Source organism: Cervus canadensis, chromosome 23 (assembly GCF_019320065.1).
Source record: "Cervus canadensis isolate Bull #8, Minnesota chromosome 23, ASM1932006v1, whole genome shotgun sequence".
NCBI classification, from domain to species: Eukaryota; Metazoa; Chordata; class Mammalia; order Artiodactyla; family Cervidae; genus Cervus; species Cervus canadensis.
In genome coordinates, this window is record NC_057408.1 from 5,045,193 (window position 1) to 5,059,576 (window position 14,384).

Sequence of the window (14,384 nt, forward strand, 5' to 3'; positions counted from 1 at the left end):
TTCTGGAGCCCACAAGCCGCAACAAACAACTGTGAAGCCTGTGAGCCCAAGAGCCGGTGTTCCTCTATGAGAGAACCTCCGCAATGAGAAGCCTGCACGCTGCAACCGGAGAGCAGCCTCTGCTAGCCGCAACTAGAGAAAGTCCGCACACAGCCATGAAGACCCAGCGCAGGAAGAAAAAACAAAGATCTGGCTCAGGCATCATTTCCTTTGTCAAACCCCTCTCAGCTCCTGAGAGAGTCCAGGAGTTCGGAAGTCCCTCCTCCAGACTCAGGCAAGCACCTAGAACATCCAAGTCGGTTCCAGTGGAGACAATCCCTTTCTCCCACTAGCCTAGAACCTTGCAAAGTGTCAGGTGCATAACAGATCTTCAGGAATCTGTCCATGAAGAGTTTTCACTTCATGCTGGGATCTCAGATTGGGTAGGAACCAGGCTGGACCAGGTTCCACATTTTTTTTTTTTAATGTTGGTTTTCTTGAGGACAGGAGACTTGGAAAGAGGCCACCAGCAATACTGCTGCTGGGATTCATGGTATCTCTGTGCCCCGTCCTCACAGGATGCTGCTTCCATAGTCAGCTCCTTTCGCTTGCAATAGTCAGAATGGGGAAGAGGGTTTTCTATTGAGAAAAACCACAGCCTCTAGTTTCAGTCACTTTCCCAGAAACCTGACCCCTATAGAATAGCACCTTGCCAAGCTTCTCTGGGCCAGAACCAGTCTCTGCACTTCCTGGGGACTTCCTGATTCTGGGAAAACATGGGCTCCCTGGTGCCAGGGACAGAAAAGTGCTGGAGATAAGCAAGGTGCTGCTGGGAGGCCTATATGTAGGTTCCCTCTCTGCTCAGATCGCAGAGGGGAAGGCAAGCCCAGGAATCAGGCACTTACTGGATGCCTGCTGGCTCCTGCCCCCTGCTCAGCCTGTTTAGGGAGCATGAACCTTCAGCCTGTCGCCTGACTCACTATAGTCAGCTCATCCTACCATCAGAATGTCAGTTTACCCACCTCCGAGCTAACATCTCATGCAAAGAGCTAGACACGTGCCTATAAGTGGAGACCTGACTTTACAAGAACAGGTTGTGTAGATGGCTTTTATGCAGGCTTGCTCTTGCCAGAATTTGGTTTAAGACTCACTTGTAACATGCCACTACAGGGAGAAATTAGGTGAAGGGACCAATGGTCCCTATCTACTTCTCATTCTTAAAGCTTACTGAGAGAATATGCTGGAAGACCAACTAAATTAGCTTAGGTCGTTTCAGCGAATTATGGAGTCATAGCTATCCTGACGTCAGAGTGAAAAGAAGAAAAAAAAATTATCTTTGAAAATCCCTTAAATTTCCCCACAGTGACATCACCCGTGGTTTTGTGCATATAACCCGTTGTTAGTTCCTGTCATAACAGTGACAGTCAAGGCATCTCTAGGATCTTTAATTTATTATTTCATTTCTTTTTCAAGAGCCTTGGCAAAACCATCAACCTATCTGCTTGGCCACTTGCAGGTGGGCTCTGCTGTCTTGGCCACTGGTCAGGAACTGTTTTAAATGACCCACATGTTCATTCCCCAGGCCTTGCCAGCTCTGTTTCAGACCCAATGGCATCCATTGCTATCGGCCATGAGTTATGCAAGAGGAGTGACGTCTAGAGGTTAGGTTTAAATTCCAGCAAGTTAAATGTGCTTAGGGACAATGTCTGTGCATTCCCTGTGTAGCTAAAAGGAGGAGCCCTGAAGACCTAGGGACCTAGATACCAAAAGCCAGGATGAAGACAGCTAAATGGGACCTTCAGACCTGCTCACAGGGAGAGAAAACCAACACTTCTTCTTTTTTAAAGAATGTGTGCGTGCATGCTAAGTTGCTTCAGTCATGTCCAACTCTTTGTGACCCTATAGACTGTAGCCCGCCAGGCTCCTCTGCCCATGGGGTTCTCCAGGCAAGAATACTGGAGTGGGTAGGTAGCCTATCCCTTCTCCAGGGGATCTTCCTGACCCAGGCATTGAACCTGCATCTCTGACATCTCCCTCATTGGCAGGCAGATTCTTTACCACTAGTGCCACCTGGGAAGCCCCTTTTAAAGAATAGCTCTCCTGAAAGTAAAAGTAAGGAACAGTGTTAAAGGAATTCCATCCTTTAATATTCTACAAGCACTAGAACGACCACAGAGTTGCAAAGAACATCTGTTGATGGCACAATGTGAGAGGGGGAAGAAACCACAGTGGAGCACATAGGATTTTACCTCCACTCTGATGTTAGCTAAGCAGAGACCCAGAACTAGGAGAGAATACACCCGAACGGTTGTGTCACAATGATGGATTCTGAGTGAATGACCTTATCTCTTTTCTCTGTTTCCAACTTTCTGCAATATGATGGTGTTATTTTAGTCATTCTTGAAAACTATAAATATAGGAAAGATATGCAAAGAAGTTAGATAAGGGACTTCCCTCGCGGTCCAGTGGCTAAGACTCCATGCTCCCAGTGCTGGGGGCCCGATTTTGATCCCTGGTCAGGGAACTAGATCCCACATGCCACAACTAAGAATTCACATGCCTCAACTAAGAATTCTCATGCCATAACTAAGATCTGGCACAGCCAAATTAATTAATGAATTTAAAAAGAAGTTAGGCAAAAGATGAAAACAATAATAGTGGTTAAATCCAAATTCCAAATGCAAAGAGAGAGAGCAAGAGAAAGAAACTTGGTTCTTTATTTTTTTTCCCATTTATTTTTATTAGTTGGAGGCTAATTACTTTACAATATTGTAGTGTTTTTTTGTCAGACATTGACAAATTCAAGCAAATTGAGAAAAAGAAAAAAATATTTAAAAGGCCCAAAGCTGCTGAGCTGCTGTTACCTTGCAAATGTTGCTCAAAGACCAAGGTGTATTCCAGAAGAGTTAGGTCTGGTCTTACAAGGGTGGTGGGTATTGTAACTTTTTTCTAGCTAGTCACATTCATTTTCCCAAAAAAAAAATAAAAAAATGATTTCTAATATCTCTTATGTTAATTACTGAACCATTTAGATTGCTGAGATTCTTGAACCTTGCTGTCATCACCTCTGGAATGTGATGATGGTGGTTTAGTCACTAAGTCGAGTCTGACTCTTGCGACCTGTGGACTGGGAACCTACCAGGCTCATCTGTCCGTGGGATTCTCCAGGCAAGAGTACTGGAGTGGGTTGCCATTTCCTTCTCCAGGGGATCTTCCCGACCCAGAAATTGAACCCAGGTCTCCTGCATTGCCGGAGGAGGCAATGGCACCCCACTCCAGTACTCTTGCCTGGAAAATCCTATGGACGGAAGAGCCTGGTGGGCTGCAGCCCATGGGGTCGCTAAGAGTCCGACACGACTGAGCGTCTTCACTTTCACTTTTCACTTTCATGCGCTGGAGAAGGAAATGGCAACCCACTCCAGTGTTCTTGCCTGGAGAATCCCAGGATGGCGGAGCCTGGTGGGCTGCCGTCTGTGGGGTTGCACAGAGTCAGACACGACTGAAGCGACTTAGCAGCAGCAGCAGCTCCTGCGTTGCAGGCAGATTCTTTACCAACTGAGCTACAAGTCCAGGGAAGCCCTGGAATGTGGACTGCTTCAAATGCTAACCGGCCACTCCCAGGATGTGCACTAAAGTCAGCTGACAACCGGAAACAGCCAAAATGTCTACCAACATGGGATTCCTTAAATAAAACGCAGTATCCTCATGCTATGAAACCCTCTACTGCTGAAATGAAGACATTTAGAAGCTCTCTGGGAACTGACGAGGAGAGACCTCCAGGATGTAGGATTCAGTGAAATGAGCAAGGTGCAGCTGTGGGGGGTGAGAACTTGCTTCATTTTGTGTACCTGGAGGTGGATGGGAATGAGAATTTATATTTGCTCATATTAATAATTGCAGAAAGAATCTCTGAAAGAGTGTACAAGAAAAGAATATGTTCCCTCTGGGGATAGGTAAGGGTGGGAAAGGAGATTGGAAATCGGGCTGATGAGAGTAGAAATGGAAGCAAGATAGATTTTATACTTTAAATTTTTGGAGGGAGGTCATGCAGCATGTGGGATCTTAGTTCCCCAACCAGGGATCAAACCCACACATTCTGTGTTGGAAGCACAGTCTTAACCACTGGACCATCAGGGAAGTCCTTACTTTGATTTTTTTAACCATGTGAAGTGTGTTAGTCCCTCAGTCGTGTCGACTCTTTGCAACCCCATGACTGGCTCACCAGGGCTTTTCTGTCCATGGGATTCTCCAGGCAAAAATACTGGAGTTGGAGGCCATTTCTTTCTACAGGGAATCCTCCCGACCCAGGGATCACACCTGGGTCTTGTGCGTTGCAAGCAGATTCTTTACCATCTGAGCCACCAGGGAAGCTTTGTTGTTGTTGTTGTTTTTAAGTTTATGAATATACTACCTATTCTCAGGAAATAAATATATGTTGATTTTCACATAAATGCATTCTACTGTCCATATCAAAGTATCATAAATACATTCCAATACATGTGACAGTGACCTCAATCCTGCTGTCACTTTTAAGGTAGTGTTTCTCAAACCAGAGGGCCAAGTACACAAACCCACAGGATAAAGATTTGATGAAAGGTCTGGAAGGATGACAGATGTAGACATAACTCCAGAGTAGAATGTAGCTTTGCTAAAAGCCCTCCCAGCTCGCTGCATACTATCAACCGGTGGCCTTGAGTGGGGTGAGATAAGCAAAGGTCAGGGGTCTCTCTGTGCCCAGCATGATGCGAGGGGCAGAGCCTTGTGAGTTCCATCTGTGTGGGGTTTATGGACTTTCTAAAGGCAATTCCATTTGGTCACCACAGCACCTCTGGGCAGTAGTAAACATCATCTTTGTTTTAACAAGAAAAAAAACTAGGCCCCAAAGGCCACATGATCAGATTCAACTTACTTGACTAGTAACTCCTGGATCCGTTGCTTTAGATTGTTCTGACTCTTGAACAATGCCTATGTTCTGTTGAGAATTTGTGTATTTCTGCATTTACTCACTTAAGACAAGAGCTATTGTTGTCTTGCTCTTGACCTTTGTTGGGGTTTTTTTTTTGTTTGTTTTTATTTACATGGTGGGTTTTTCTGATGGTTTCAAGGAAAATCTAAATACACGAAAAATGTGGGGAAAGTGAAAGGAGGAAGGCTAAATCGGAGCCAAGAGGTTTCACTGCCTGCAACCTGGGCGTGCACAGGGGACTCTGACCTTCCTCGCGGCCATGGCTAAGTTTCAGCTGCCCCGTGTAGTCCAGGTTGGTACCCTGAGGGACACTGGTAGGACGGCCGCAGAGCAGCATGACAGCTGACAGAGGGAACGTGGCCGTCTGAAAGTAGAGACAGAGAAACGTCCGAAAGTTGAGAGACTCTTCCCTTTCTTAGGGTGATTCACAGAGCAGAAACCCTGGAGCCTTTCCAGGAGTGAGGCGGTGGTTGATCTGCGATCGTTGCCCCTGATCAGATAGTATTTCCGCTCTGACTCACCCACATGCGACACTCAGTCCAAAGCGGTTAGCACCTGGAAAGGGCAGGAGCACAAGGGCCACCTCCCTGTTCCATTTATTCCCTTATCTCAGCGGCTTCCATTTGTATCACCCTGATGCTCATCTAGGAACCAGGACGTGGCATTTTCTCATTTGACTCCTGAATTAACAGGAAGCAAGATAAGACAGGTAAAAGGCACTACTTTCACTGGAGGGCAAACAAGATGTACAGCAGGAGATGGGCAGGACCACGCTTGGTTTAAGGCTCTGTCACCATCTTGAAATCCTCAATAATTTTACCTTTAAAAAAGTTATGGTGGTAAAATATTCATAACATAGAATTTGCAGTTCAGTAGCATTAAGTACATTCATAATGTTGTATAATTATTGCCACTGTCCATTTCCAGAACTTTTCCATCACCCCAAACAGAAACTCTGCATCCAATGACTTCCCATCCTTCCTTGCCTCCAGTTCCTGGTAGCCTGTATATAATCTTCTATCTCCACGAAGTTGACTGTTTTTCTAGGAACCTCATCTAAGTGAAATCATATGGTATTTGTATCTGGCTTATTTCATTTAGCACAGTGTCTTCAAGGTTCATCCATGCTGTAGCATGTGTCAGAACATCCTTGCTTTTTAAGACTGAGCAATAGTCCACTGCATGAACTATAAGCTAAACCACATTTAGTTTAACCATTCATTCCTTAGTGGACACTTAGCTGCTTCTACCTTTTGGCTGTTGTGTATAACACTGATAATTACTTTTGGTGCACAAGTTTCTATTACCTTTAACAATTTTAAAAGTGGGGGAAGCTAATAATAAATGGAATTTGGTAGATAAAAACCTTCAAAACCCAAGGCCAGTTGGCAGAAAGTAGCAAAAGGGATCTTGGGTGATAAAAACGTAAAGAAAATTCTCAAGGGCAAAGTTGTTTCCTGCTTGATTTTCTTCCTTGTTCATCTGTTTCAATCTGCTCCTTCTTAACCAGTTGTTAGATACCTTGTTCATTTAATGATAGCTTTGCCAGGAGAAAGAAACACTATATTAAATATAGCCACTGACAATAAATGTATCCCAATTTGAGATATGCTCTGTGTGGATAATTATTATTGCTGCTTTGATGGAGATTCACTGTATTAGTCTACTTTTTAGATGTTTGGCATTTTAATAAGAAAATAAAAAAATAATTTTAAAACCGTTAAAAGTGTGGTTTGAAGTAGAGGAAAGAGGGTTCATTCTACCTCCTGAATTAACCCACCTTTTCCGGCTCAGTCTCCTTCCAGGGGGGCTGGAGACTGGTCTGTTTCCTCACGTCCCGACAGAGTGCTGGGTGCCCCCAGGAGGCCTCCCAGGGGGCCCAGAAGGGTACAAGCAAGCTGTCCTGGACTTATTCCCCTCCTCCTCACTGTCTGTACAGAAAGGAATTCCAGTAAAATTAACGCCATGGATGGAGAAATAAGAAGGGGGAGTACCCCTAGACGGGCTCCTGGGATGCCCTTCTGTCTCCTGTCAAGCTGCCAGGGAGAGGAGGCGGGGCTGTAAACTGATGCTTCCCTCAATCCCCAGCGCCCACTTCCTTATATTAGGAATTTTAACAAAAGAAGGCATAGTAAACCCCACAGTAATACTCTGCCAGCCTTTCATGTGGTCTGGGAACATCTGCTTGAGAAACCACATGCTGCGGGGTGAGTCACCAGGGTCTGGCCTCGCATTGGCTGAGAAGATCTCCTGATGCTGGAGGAAAACTGGTCTTTCTGCTATTGGAAGGGAGAAGTCCTGGGCTGGCCAGCTGCGCCTTGGCTCAGGCAAGGCTTGGAGCACTCTGCCACCTCCGTGGCCTCCCAGCTTCTCCTGCCAGGATGCGCAGCTTCCCGAAACAATCTGCGGAGTTTGGGAGATGTTGGAAAAATGATAAAGACAGTCACACAATGGCCAGCAAAATCTGGGTGTGAGCATCTGGCCCTGAAACACTGGCCACTACACCCCAACCTCGTTTAAGTGAGCTGACTGGTCAGTCCTGGGGGTATCAGTCCTGATGTGATTGAAAGTGTGATGGCTTCTTAATTCCATCGTAAAAGAAAAATCTCATTTTCCATCATAGCAACGCAGTCCTGGTTTGTATGTTAAGACTTGTGCCTGGCAGGTGGGTCCCTAAAACAGACCAATGAGAGCAGACACGTGTGAAGACCTGTGGCCTCGGTTCTCCGAAATCCTAGAAGTTGCAATTCACAGGTTCGCCCATGACCACTGTCTAGAAGGGGCTGACTGCTGTCACCACAGGCTCTCGTTTTCAGGGCCAGGTCTGACTGAGCCAACTCCTCTCTCCTCCAGCTCTGCTGGCCACCTCCCTCTGGTTACCTTGGACACAACTTTTCCCCATTTTCTGGAAACATATTTGAGAAAGAAGTCATCGCTAATCAGCGTAAAGTAAATCGGAGCTAATATCTTTGCATACAATGTATCTGGGACAATACTGAAGTTCTACAGGCTGAGTGAAAAGGATTTGGAGAAACCACAGCAGGAATAGTAACCATTGTTTTGTTTTCAAGTCAATACACACCAGTCTTGGTGCTGAACTTCCATGAACTGTTCCATTAAACCTTTCCCACAAACTGCCCAAGATAATACCACAGTTTTACAGGTGGAAGTGTGTCCAGCAACTTGTCCGAGGCCACATGTGTTATAAGCGGCAGAGTTGACCATGTTCAGCCTTGACTGAGCCCCGATCCCTGAAAGGCCTTGAGAGCACCTGCCTGAATAGAGTTTATGCTTCAGCGAGGCTGAGGCACCCAGTTCTAATGCACTTGCTTGAGTTCACACAATGAATTAACAATTGATCTGGGATGCAAATCAGGTGTCCTGTCTCCTGGGCCGGGTGAGATGGTTGGAAGAGCTTGGGCTGACAAGTCACCTTGGACTGATCAGCATCTCTGCGCACCAAGTCCCCCTCTGCAGAATCAGCGTGGAAATCCCCACCTCAGTTTGGAGTGAAGAGTAAAGGCAGTCATGAATATAACGCCCCTGCGTTCAGCCTTTCACTTGTTAGGACTGAGTCACGCAACTATAACTATTCCTGTTTACCTGGCAATGGTACTGTCCTCTGTCCCTAGTTCCTCCTGTCTGCTGAGATAAGAAGTAAGCTTTGTTTCTTTGATTGAACAGAGACACGGCTGGCAGGGGGCAGGCCCTTGTAGAGCCTTACTGTCAGCTGACCTGTTGTTTTTTTCTTACATTTATTTTTAATTGGAGGATGATTGCTTTAAAAGTCGTGTTGGTTTCTGCTATACAACCACGTGAATCAGCCACAAGTATGCATGCATCTCCTCCCTCTTGAACTTCCCTCCCAGCCTGTTCTTGGTTTTTGTTGTTGTTGTTTGTTTTTCAATCTTGGCTGTACTATGAGGCTTGTGGGTTTCATTTCCCCCACCAGGGATCAAACCCCAGGCCATGACGGTAAAAGCCGAAACCCGAACCACTAGACCAACAGAGACCTCCTCACCTGAACTGTTGTTTGGAGCAGTCATCCAAATCCAAGGCTGGGTTCTAAGAACGGGGCTGAGATCTGGCCCAGAGCGGACTGACCACTATGAGTGAGGGGGTAGCTATCTAGTTACTAATGTTTTGATTTGTTGAGGACTGAGGGGTTTTCCTGGGATGTGGAATTTTCAGTCCTAAAACCAGGACAGTCCTGGATGGCAGCAAGTCTAGGTCAGAGTGAATATCCTCCGGGATCTCTGGGCATTTGGAGGGAGGGGGCCCTGGTTGGCATTCACATGGGTGCCAACAGTGAGGTGGCTGGGGATTTACCCAGCTAATTGGCAGAAGTCTTCCCTCTCTGGCCAAGAGGAAAGCAGGCACCTTACTCTGTTGCATGAGGCTTGAAATCAGGTGACTTAACTAAGAGATGATCACAGCAACTACTGGAGGACACAAAGGTCACCCCACCCTTCGCTGGGACTCTGGGGTGCCCTCAGCTGCTTTGCCCCCTCCACCAGGAGCCCCACCAGCCACTCCCCACAGACAGGCAGCTGCAGGGTGAACCCCAGTCTGCTGGGACCTGGGGCACAGGCTTCTCATTGCCAGGGTCTCTCCTAGGAGCATGGGGGCATTTTGTATGTGTGACTTTGCATTGTTTTTCTTAAAGGAGTCCCCAGAGTGCATGAGCTTCAAGGTCCATCAAAGCCTGGATCCACCCCTGGCTGAAGGCAGTGACTATCAGGGGGGACCTTGGGCCTCAACAGGGCAGGAAATTGTTCCCAGAAGAGAACTGAGGGCATTTCCAGTCCCAGAGCCTGAAGCCAGCTTTGGAGAGTCATGGCCCAGTGAAGATGACAGGATCTGGAGCAATGAAGACATTCCTGATGCCTCAGATGGTGAAGAATCTGCCTGCAATGCAGGAGACTTGGGTTCGATCCCTGGGTTGGGAAGATCCCCTGGAGAAGCGAATGGCTACCTACACCAGTATTCTTGCCTGCAGGATTCCACGACAGAGGAGCCGGGCGGGCTTCAGTCCATGGGTTCGCAAAGAGTCAGACACAACTGAGCGACTAACAACTTTCACTTTCACTGAGGAAAGAAGCTGTGACCCTAAACTCCCACGGGGCAGAAAACTCTGCTGTTGAGGAGACTGGACGGTGGGGTTATAGAGAGTTGAGGGAGCCACGCCTCGGAAAGAGGGAGGCTGCCTGTCTCCTTACAGCCCCTGGACTTTGGGTGGGTGACATCCTCCTGGAGGCTTTGTTCTCAGCATTGGATTCTGGGAAAGGGGAAGCTAGCTGGCGCCCCCTAGGGCTCAAAGGCTGGAGTGCAGCCGGCCGAGGAAAAGGCGCCGTGGGCCCTGAGCGGTGCCGCTGCGGGCAGGGCGCTTCCTCGGCGGTCCTCAGTTCCCCTGTCTGCAAAATGCCTGACACTTAAGAACCCATCCAGCTGAGAAATTCGATAAGATAAACTAGAAGTGAAGCTCGCTACTCTCTTTCCATCCTCTGCAATAACTGACTTATGCTATAAAAAAAGAACAAAAGAGCAAAAATGGCCCAAGGTCATAGGGTGTGCATCTGCTCAAGGCAGGAACCCCAGGCAGGAAAGAATGGTCTCGACCTCCAGCTGCCCGGCCGGCAGATAGAACGGGCAGGACTTGGGATCTCAGTCCTGGCTGTTACCGTCCTCTGTTCCCGCGTCCGTCTGGGGCTGTGTCCTCCCACCTTCGGTGCTGGTGGCGGGGGATGAATGCCGCTAGCCATGCCTACTCTGATTCTCCTGAGGGTGTTGTAAGAATCAAAGAGGAAAGAGCTTTGAAGGATAAAGTTCCACTCATACTGAACGGATTATTGTTTGCTTAATTCCTTGAAAGATAATCACAGTGAGAACTTTCTCCATTCCGGGAGGGCTGAGTTTACTGAGAAGAGTTTCAACATCCTCCAGTGGGACTTTCACACCTGGCCCAGCCTGCTGGTAAACGCTCACCCTGGAGACATTGCAGCTGGATCTCACTGTTCTGTAAAGCGGCCAAATGCGGCCTTAGAGTATTGGCCTAAAATGTTCCCATGTTTATTGATTCACAGCTGGCTAGGGCCAGTTAGCCTAAAGCCTGCCAGTGCCAAACTCTGATTGTTACACATCTAGCTACCTTAAATATCATCCAAAGAAACGTTTTTAGCGCTTTAGAGTCTACCTGCGTACATACCCCATGAAACCACACTGAACATCTGCCAACCAGAGATAAGACAGACCCTGTAGTTATGAAAGATCCCACTTCACTGTACCTTTAGGAGCTCCCCCACCCCAACCATCTCCTAAGCAACACTGCCTAGATACGTAAGCATGCCCTCTGCCCCCTACCTCTGCCCCATCCTGGGGTTCTCTTGCCCAACCCCCTTCGAGGGGGTGGCCTTTGCCAGAGTATCTGGAAGGTCTCTTGCTGGGAGGTTCTTCGCCACTTACTCTCCTAGTGTCGCCCAGGGAAAGCTTGTGTGTGACTGCCTCCCATGGTTTGTCTCTTACTTCATCAACACTTGCTGTTGTTGTTTTTTTTCAGTCGCTAAGTAGTGTCCGACTCTTTGTGACCCCATGGACTTCAGCACATCAGGTTTCCCTGTCCTTCACTATCTCCCGGAGCTTGCTCAAACTCATGTCCATTGAGTCAGTGATGCCATCCAACCATTCATCCTCTGTCATCCCCTTCTCCTCTCACCCTCAGTCTTTCCCAGCATGAGGGTCTTTTCCAATGAGTCAACTCTTCCCATCAGGTGGGCAAAGTATTGAAGCTTCAGCTTCAGCATCAGTCCTTCCAATGTATGTTCAGGGGTGCGTGTGCGCTGGGTGGCTTCAGTCATGTTTCTTTGAGACCCTCTGGACTGTAGCCCCCCAGGCTCCTCTGTCCATGGGATTCTCCAGGCAAGAATACTGGAGTGGTTTGCCACGCCCTCCTCCAGAGAATCTTCCTGACCCAGGGATCAAACCCGCATCTCCTGCAACTCCTGCACTGCAGGTGGATTCTTTATGGCTGAGCCATGGGAGGGGAAGCCCCGAATATTCAGGGTATCAACCCTAAAGTCCTTGAATTTATTATACTCGCTCAGCCTCCACATGAATCAGAAAACCTCAGACATTTCCCCAGTGGCTCAGCTTAGGTGCTTATACAAACATCAGTAAGCCTCCTAAGTCTGAAAGTTCTCCACGTGAAACTTTGGGGTGGGGTGGGTAGCAGCTCCTGGAAACAGAGAGGCAAACCCCCAAACCCAGCACTCGAGGTGTCAGGCTTATAAGGAAACTCGTGGTCAGACACGTGTGCCTAGAAGTGGGGATGGCTACAGGGTCCACCAGCTTTGCGCCTGGGGTAGGATCAAGGCAGACAGGGCCTCAGCGTGCTGTTGCCATAAGGTTGGAACTTGGCAGGTAATTTTACCCAAGAGAAATCACTGAAGAGTGAGCACTGAACCTGGAGGGAGCTCTTGTGGAGATCAAGTGCAGCTTCATTTTACAGATAAGGAAATTTTAAGCCTGGGAAGTTATGCAAAGTGACTTTCTTGGTCACATACTCATTACTGGCAGAGCTGGGGAGCCTAATCCATTACTTGTCAACCATAATACCCTGCTTAAACATGCACAGGGTCAGTTTGTACCAGCAAGCTACTTGCATGATGTGCTATGAGAACGGGTGCCTGAAGACTGGCCATTCACTTTATCTGACAGCTGTAAGATCAGGGCATCTCATTTCCCAGCCAGTGACTGGTTCAGTGTGAGAACTGTGTCAGCAGGTGTGTGTCCTCTCTAGCTACAAATAACCCGGGCAGTGTGGGTCTAGATCTGACATGGATCCCTTTCCTCAAGTAGAGACTGCGAATGAAGACAGCCCAGGGAACAAAGGAGATAGAGACTGAATCCTGGTAACATTGTTTGAGCTCCTGGGTCAAGCCTCACCTGAAGTCCACCCAGGGCATTTCAGTCAGGGAAGACCTTGAATATCCCTTTCCTACATAACAAATTTGAGTCAGATTTTCTGTCATTTGCAGGATACACTAGGGTGGCAAACCTGCCATCTCCCTGTGGTTATTTTCCACCATCATTCCTCAGCTGTGGTCCTTTGGATCACTGATACGGATGCACCTCCTGCCATTCCCTCTTGTGATGCTCTCAAAGCTCAGATTCATTTGACAAACATTTGCTGGACTTCTGCTGTATCCCAGGCCCTGTTTTATACTTTGGGAGTGAAACAAGGGTCATTATGACACAATTCCTGCTTTCAAGGAATTTATAGACTCAGAACATATTTTTAAATGAACTGCGACACACAGAAATATGTGCACTTGAGTGCTAAGTTGCTTCAGTTATGTCTGACTCTTTGCAACCCCATGGACTGTAGCACCACCAGGCTCCTCTCTCCATGGGATTCTCCAGGCAAGAATACTGGAGCAGGTGGCCATTTCCTTCTCCAGGGGATCTTTCCAACTCAGGGATTGAACCTGCATCTCTTTTATCTCCTGCATTGGTAGGCAGGTTCTTTACTACTATCGCCACTTGGGATGCTCAAACCCTAAGTAAGATGCAGAAAGTGCCTCGGAAGAAGGAGTCCAATGTGGGGAAATGAGGCTGGGACACAGAGTTATAAAGTGAGAGTGGCTTGGAAGCAAGGGCCTCTTGGGTGAGGACAACTTTCCCCCAACCTCAGTTGACCTGCTTTCAAGTGGTTGTGGGTTGTTGGCACCCCTCCCCCAAGACTAATTCTTTGCAATGTGTGATGCCTTCTGGAGAGAAGTTTAGATTAAGTTCCTCAGGGGATTAGCTAAGGGCCTTCTGCTCATATGGGCAACTCTGGGGTTGTCAGGTTGGGGAAGAGATGAGTGTTTTCAAATGTATACTTTGATGTTTATGTTTATATACGTGAGGATATATGGAGAATAAGGAAGCATTGCATTTATTTTTGTGAGGTCTTAGAAAACTGAGATAGGACCAATACGGGCAGACTTTGTTGTTCAGATCGCTCAGTCATGTCTGACTCTTTGGGACCCCATGGACTGCAGCACACCAGGCTCCCCTGTCCTCCACTGTCTCCCAGAGTTTGCTCAGATTCATGTCCACTGAGTCAGTGATGCTGTCTAACCATCTCATCCTCTGCCGCCCCCTTCTCCTTTTGCTTTTGATCTTTCCCAGCATCAGGGCAGACTTTATGAGACTCTTTGTAAGACCCTGGATGATCTATCTAGCCTTTCCTCCTGCCGCTCCTATACCTGCTCCTCTCCTGGTACAGGACACACAGGAAACTCCAGCAACACCAAACTACTTCCTGTCCCCAGGACACACGGACCCTCATCCCTCCGTATCTTCCTCTTCCAGGAAGGCCTCCTTCTTGTCCACCCACACAGGGCCTCCCATCCTCTGCACCTCGCCTAGAACCTTCCCACCCATTCCTGGGAGACCC